Genomic DNA, 7,500 nt, shown 5'->3' on the forward strand with positions numbered 1-7,500 from the left:
AAGAGCACACACCGAAGGCAGCCCATAAAATGCTTGTAGACCTGACCATAGCTGAAGCTTTCTGGCCTTTCAACAAACCTAACTATATAATGCAAAGTCAGTTCTTGAACTTCCAACTCATCATAACCAACAGATTTCTATTGGGTAGATGCGCCTCTTCCAACTTGTCCTCAGGACAAACCCTACTGTTTTTAAATGTTTGTGGATCATTTCCTTGACAGATCAATGTTCCTGTCATCAGTCCAATGGAACAAGTTTACAGAAATCAAAATATGTGGACTGAAAAAAATCTAGTGATGACATAGTGGGATGAAGTACTAAGCTATCTGTGAATGAGTTAAGAGAATCCTACAGACCTGTCAAATTAAGACTGGATGGATCAGTCACCCTCTGAAAGAAGAGTCTGCAGATGAGCATAAGATGCCCACAGAAATTTGCTCACAGACTTTAAGCCTAAAATTAAGAAAGAGCTGTTGAAATGTAGTGAAAAGATGAGACTTGTAAACATAGAGAATGGGGGTAAAGAGTAGGAGGAAAATACACCCTTTCATACTCTAAGAGGGCTTTAAGGGAAAGAAATAAGAATATTCAGTAGATTAGAAGGATGATATTAGCTAAGGATATCACTACATCTAGTCAGTTTTTTGTCTCACTTGGACAAAACATCAAAAGAGAAAAATGTCTTAAAGACTCACAGCATGAGATCAGTCTTCAGAAAAGACAGGGAAGAGCTCCTAGCAATCACACTCTTAATGCAATTGCCAATAAAGTAGCACAACCAAATGTATTTAGGGTCTTGTTAAGCATTGTCTTGTGTTTGCACATAGATAATATGGACAAAGAGGTCCCTAAGTGAAGAATCCCACTGTATGCAGTAAAGGTAAATGTCTCCACTGAGGGATATTGAGTGTCTGTTTTTACAGAGCAGTCATCTCCAAACTTTTTGATTGGGCATGCCTGTCAGTAAAAAGTTTTTGAGCATGTTCTCCCAATCCTGGACCCTTGGAGTGAGTTCTTGAATCTGCTAGGGTCTGAAGAAGTTGCCTGATTTTCTGAGCTGATGTGCACCCGTTGTTTCAGCTGGGATGAAATCCAGGGTGGGCCACTTTCTGCTGGAGACACCACAAGGCGTGGAACGAACCAGTGCAACTAAGCACTTCATTGTCATGAACTCAGACAACGAATGATATAAAATCGAGTATGTGTGAAGAGTAGCTACTGTATGACATTGTTTCTCTAGCACATTCATGCTTTGGTCTTAGAACTTCCTCCTGAAGGATTTCTGTTATTTCTGTGATTATAGCCTCATGCTGACAGGGTGCTCAGCATCAAATGAGGCAGTGTCGTGTGCTCTGTCTTAAACTGCATAGGCTGCAGGCCCTGAGGAAGGTGATGGGATTTCTGCTTGCTGATTTCCATAGATTCAAAGCACAGCTTTTTCTCTAGAGCAGATATGGCACACCAGTGAACCTAGATGAGTAAACTGGTAGGACTGATGCCTTCAGACAAAATCGAACTTCCAGTGCTCAGATGCCCACCACTTGAATTGGTTCTTGGGGTCCCTTGCCTTCATTATGGCAGATGTCAGCTAGGGAATGTTTTCACTGTTGTTGGAGTCTGTGGAGAAATGAAAATGATTTCTGCTAACAGGTAATGGTTTGGACAAAAAAATAATTATTTGAAAGCAATATTTCCATCTGGTTGTAAATGAGGTACTGAACCTTTCATTAGAACACTTTCTATGATCTAAAATACTAAACTCTGAGCTGAGTGAAGATAGTAGCACTCAGCCTGTTGACTAGTAAAGGTTCAACAATTTAGAGTTCAAGAAATCAATAACTTTTTGGAAGCTGGAAGTCCTTCTCTCTATCCTTTTCTAGTCTTAGAAGTGTATAATTTTAAAATTTCCAGTATGATTTGAAAAATGTGGTACCACACAGGTTTTTTCTTTGTTTAATCAAAATAATAGATTTTTAATTGTATCAAAATATTTTTACTGTTTACCAATAACATTATTTCTTTTTGAATGAAATCTGAAAAGTGCATTCATCTGATTTCAAGGAATCATTTTTAGCTGCAATATTCTGAGATATCAGCCCACCAGTTAGCAGAAGTTTAATTTCCAATGTGTTTATGCGCATAGTGCTAAGGCCAAAAAATATTTTCTTGTCTTTCCTGTGTGCCAGGGACTAGGAAAAATGTTGGTACTTAGTAGGATTTCTCAGTTGTGTAGAGCAATGAAAGGAAATGGCCTCTGTATTTGCTTCTCTAAAAAAAACTTCTGTTTTCCTGAGCGGGAGTTTGAAAATCCATTGCAAATCACTAATTTTCTCACTGTTGAGCACCAGTTACTCCAGGAAGGTTAATGTAATACATCAGATTCTTTCTCTTGTTCTTTGAATTAAGAAATTTAGCTAAAATCCAGTTTCTTTGTCCAATTTTATTTCCACTCCAGGACTTTGCAAGGGTATATGGATTCAGATCAAAGACTTAAACTGAGAAACAGGAAATGTGATCTTTAATCTATTTTAATCTTGTAATTTTAAATTGCTAAGGAAATAATTTTATTTTGGTGTTCACCATTGCCCTCTTTTTTGGCGAATACATACAGGCTAGTATGCTCAGTATGATACTACTCCTGAGCAGTTATATATGCTATACTATATATAGTATACCAGTTATATAATATACTATATACTATACCTGTACCAGTTTGAATCCAGCAATGGTGTAGTTTAATGTGCACACATTTAGGATCCTAATTTTCACATTTTATTATACTAGAAAATCACGGGTTCATTTTTACCAGAAGATTAATGTGCGTCAAGATCTAATTGGATTGAAATTGGAATCCAATTACAATGCACAAATAGCTTTAAATTTTTTTATTAGTTGTTTATCCAGGCTGTTGAAGGTAGTTTTACTTAAAGCTTAAGAAAAATATTTTTTACTGAAATCTGACTCTAAAAAATCCATCTATACTTAGCGAATTGGACAGATTTTTTCCCACTTGTTCACGTCTTTCAGTGTTTTAAACTAGCTTAATTTACACTCTCACACCTTATTTTTCTCAATATTTTGTAAAAGAAAAATGAGCTTTCCTGGTTTTTCAACTGTCAGCTGTTTTCTCAACTTTGAGTGAACAAGTCTTCGAACTGAACTAGTTGGATAAAACAAACCATCTCTCTGTACTAAGAAAAAAGGCTCTTGTAGTTAAAATAATGTTCTTGTTTTAACAAGACATGCATCTAGAAGTTTAGACAGTGGGTTATATGGATTTAGTGGTTCGACTTAAAGCATCAAGCAAAAACCTGTACTGCTTGCTCTTTTTAAGTTGAATTTTAAAGAAATTATTTTTTTAAATCCAAAACTGAATATTCTTCTGCACTTCAACTGCTCTAGTTTACGGTCCATCATAAATTCAAACTGCCGATATTGGTAGCTTATTGTGTATGTCCTGTTACAGCAGCAGTGTCTGTTGGCTGATGAAAGGAGCAGGTACCAAGTAGGTTACATGTATACATACTACTCTGAAAACACTAAAAATGTAATCTCCATCCTACTATTACTGGAAGGTAGGTGTTCATAATTCCATTATGTTCTTTCTAACTGGAAGTGAGTGTGTTTTCTTCTAAGCTAATTCAGTTTTGTTTTTTTTGTTTTTTTTTTTTTTTTCCCTCCCCTGCAGGCCATGAGAATAGACTTAGTGAGCCCATTGCACACTAAAAGTCTTGGTTTGGCCAAAAATTAGATTAGAATTAGGGTGCGGGGATTCAGGTAATAAATGGTACAAATGCTGCAAAACCCCAGCTTATAAAACCAGCCCAGGACTGTTTTCTCCAGTGTCTCTTCAACTATTCATAAGGAGGATTAAACTGATTCATACCAAGGGACAGAGGCTGCTCAGGTTCTCTTAATATGCAGCTTGCACTCTCCTTTGCTTTGTGTCACCTGCCAGGTCATCCTCTTGTGTTGTCTTAATACAACTAGCTGAATTTAGTTTTATTTTCTCTCTCTTTGTAAGTCTGTAGTGCTGTTGATAGCAGGTCTTGGCAGCAAATAAGCACAGAGTAATCCCAGCAGAGGGACTGTTGTCCCTCTGCTTTGCTTGAAAATGTCTGTACCTCTATACATGGGGTGCCTGCATTGTACCGTGGGCCCCCTCTTCGTTCCTTCTGTTCTCCACCTTCGTTCAGACAACATCTTACTGCTTCCAGGCTGGGTAGCGCCACTGGGTATGTATCACTGGTGTCTTTCCACACCCCAACTCCCTTTGAATTGCCTAATTTAATTTCCGGGGCTCTTTTCGGTCAGCTATTCAGAGAGCAAAATTTATGAGTGCATACTGCTTTCCCTTAAGTTTTTCCCCTATGTGTATTTAAAGAGGGGTTTGAAGGAAATCAGGCTGGTGGCTCTTACTCTTTTTATGATGAATAAATGCCTCTCATTCACAAAAATCTGTTCTCCGCTCCTTCCCTACTCACAGGGAAAAAGCGTGGTTCCTTTGCTGTGGGAGGGCTCTTTGGAGGCGTCAAGCAGAGACCGGGAGTTTTCATCACCCTTCACAAAAGACAGAGTTATTGAAGCCTTTTCTCCTGAATGACAAATATTACTTATTGCCATTTTTACTCACGCCAGCGCTTAGAAACAGCCAACTTACAGCTCTGTATTCTGCTCATGAGGAGAAACGGGACATCCTTCTCTGAAGTTCTTCGGAGCGAGTCCAAACCGTTTGTTCCAAGAGGCAGCTCTCGGGGCCCCGCGCCCGTCTGGGGAGGCTGGATGGTGCTGTTCGACGCCGAGGCCACAGAGGGGCACCAAACCCTCACGGTTGGGGTGCCGGGGCTCGGCTCGGCGGGACGGGAGGGGCCGGCTGTGCCGCTCGGCCGGCGGGTGCGGGCCCCTGGAGGCCGGTTGCTGCCCTCCCGGGGAGGTGCGGGGAACGGGGCCTTCCCTGGGCGGTCGTCTGCAGGTGGAGCTTCAGCTGCCCTGCTGAAAGACTGGTTAGAGGTAGGGCTGGTGGAAGGGAGCACGGGAGTGCGGGACTTCCTGCGACGGCCGTTCAACGTCTGCTCATGCTGCCCTGCTCCCTGCAGCCTCATGTCGCAGCCACCGAGCCCGGGGTACAGGAGTGCTTCAAACTCTGGCTGCAGCCTGACATTTGTATTTGATTACTTGCCTGGCAGCAGGGAGAAGCTGGATGAGATAGCGTGTCTTCCTTGGGAGCTTCCTCATGTCACCCCACACAGTACTTGGGTGCTGCCCTGTGTCGCCATCATCCCTCAGGGCACCACAGACTCCTGCCGATTTCTTTAGTGCATACTTATTTTAATGCCATGTCTAAAAATCCTCAAAAATCTGGAAGAGCCTTTCAAAATCACAACTTCAAACAATCTTCATTTTAATCTGAGAATGGCAGACACTCCGTGAAGATCAGTTCAGTCTCTCAAGGGAGTGAAACAACTATTCCATGTCAATCATCGCACAGACTTGTAGAAATATTTGTGCCAGCTGCTGATATGAGTCTGGCCCATGTCACTCATGTAGCTCTACAAGAAGACGGACAGGAGAACCTGGTTCTGCACTCTGTCTGAATTTAACAGAACAAATATAACAGAGCAAATTAATGTTGTTGACTCTGGGAACCTGCACACACTGAAAGGTGCAGTGGAGACCTTTGAAAATCACTCTCTTGTCATTTGCCACCATTAAAGGCCACCATTTCACTAGAGACATAGGGAAGCCACAGCCTGCCTGCTTCTGTCAGCTTTGCCAAGAGCAGCTAGCTCCATGGCAAGGCAGAATGAGTTACTGCTGGATGATTATGTTAAGCAAGGTTGAGAGGGAATCCTTGAATACAGTTTGATCCTTTAACTGTGTAACTGAGGTAGACAACTGAATAGGGCCTTTGCTTCACAGCAGAGGGAGGGTAGGTAGAAGACAAGCTAAAGCTAACATAAAATGTGTTGATAAAAGGGCTTTTAATTGCACAAAAAAATGTTGGGTGCTTCAGCTCCATAACTGATGCTCTACCTTCAGTGACATTGAGCAGACAGTGCAGGTCAGTACTCTGGCCTTCCGGCTTGTGCTGGGGAACAGGCAAAGCTCAAAGCTGGCCTTACCTGTGTATACTCCTTGGCTTCTCAGATCTGAGCTGCTCTGTGGTTCATGAGGGAGTCTGGAGGCACTTGGGAAAAAGCCCACATCCCTGGGCACTAGCGGAGAGTGTAAAAAATAGCTGGCATGTTAGTGAGGAGGGTGCTTGGCAGTTGTGGTTATTTTGTGCCATGTCATAGGTGCTTACAGAGAAGTTGCTCACTCAAGCAAGGTGGTAAATGAGTTCGTGTAACTTGTCCAAATAGCCCTGACCACCATTTGTCTTGCTTTCTGCCTCAGCAGAAGTTTTTATTCCTGAAGCCTTGCTGTATAGCCATATAGTAAGAGATCGACATGAAGTGCTGAGTATTCGACTGTCCTTTTTTGGCAGAGATCCTGAATTCCTTCATCTCTTGAGAAAACTGCCAAAAGCTGCAGAGACTACAGAGCTGAGAGGTCAGAAGGGTGGACTGTGACTTCAGGCTTCCTACAGGTGCCATGTGATTACACCAGTTATAATAGTCCTGAGGCCCCCTTAAAACCAGGAAATTGAGAAACATGGTGAGAGGTTAGAGTCTAGAGTACAGGTCTGTGTTCAGTGGATGAAACTGGCAGCAAACTCTTTGGCTGGCTGGCACATGAACCCTGCAATCCTGTACTATCATGCTCAGAGCACCCTGAAGTACTTAGCTATGTTTTTAAATGTCCCCCTGTCCTATGAACTGGTTCAGAGTCTTAAGTCCTGAGTTGATTGATGTGGACCCAAGGCATAGAACTGGGTTACATAATTGTTGCAAGGTCACACTGGTTTATCAGCTCCTATTTGCTGGCTTATAACTTTAGAGGTTTTATAAAGCTTCAGAGCTGAAATCCCTTTTCAGTGCTCTGTGATTTTTGCCTTTATTTTTTAATGTAAACCAATTAAATCTCTTATGGGCAGGTTTCTTTGTTTGTAGAAGATCACATAATCCAACCCATGGTGGGAAGAGACTTCCAAAGCTGTACAGGGTAGACAAAAATCCTGCTGAGTCTTGTGTAGTTTTTTAACCCCCGGAGAATCTGACACATTGAAAAAATATTTTTGCCCTGTATCTGAACAGAGCAATGTAGTTGTGTATCACATGAGGATCCATAGGCCTTTCCAGTCCATTAGTTACCACAAGAGAGTGTTAAACAATGTCTGAAATGAGGAAACCCTTTTAAATGAGCAAGTCAAGGGTCTTAGGAAACCTCTGAATTACTGATATTAGCTTTTGTTCCATTTGGGGATTTCTTCACTATTTCAAGGATTGTGAGATGACCTGGAGAACATTCAGCTTGGATGTGGAACAGAAGCCAGCTATGAGGGCTGTAATTCCCTGTTAGTACTGTCTGGTGGTGCCTTTGGGAGTAACTACATCACTA

The sequence above is a fragment of the Streptopelia decaocto genome (genome assembly GCF_964273445.1).
Source record: "Streptopelia decaocto genome assembly, chromosome: 7".
NCBI lineage: Eukaryota > Metazoa > Chordata > Aves > Columbiformes > Columbidae > Streptopelia > Streptopelia decaocto.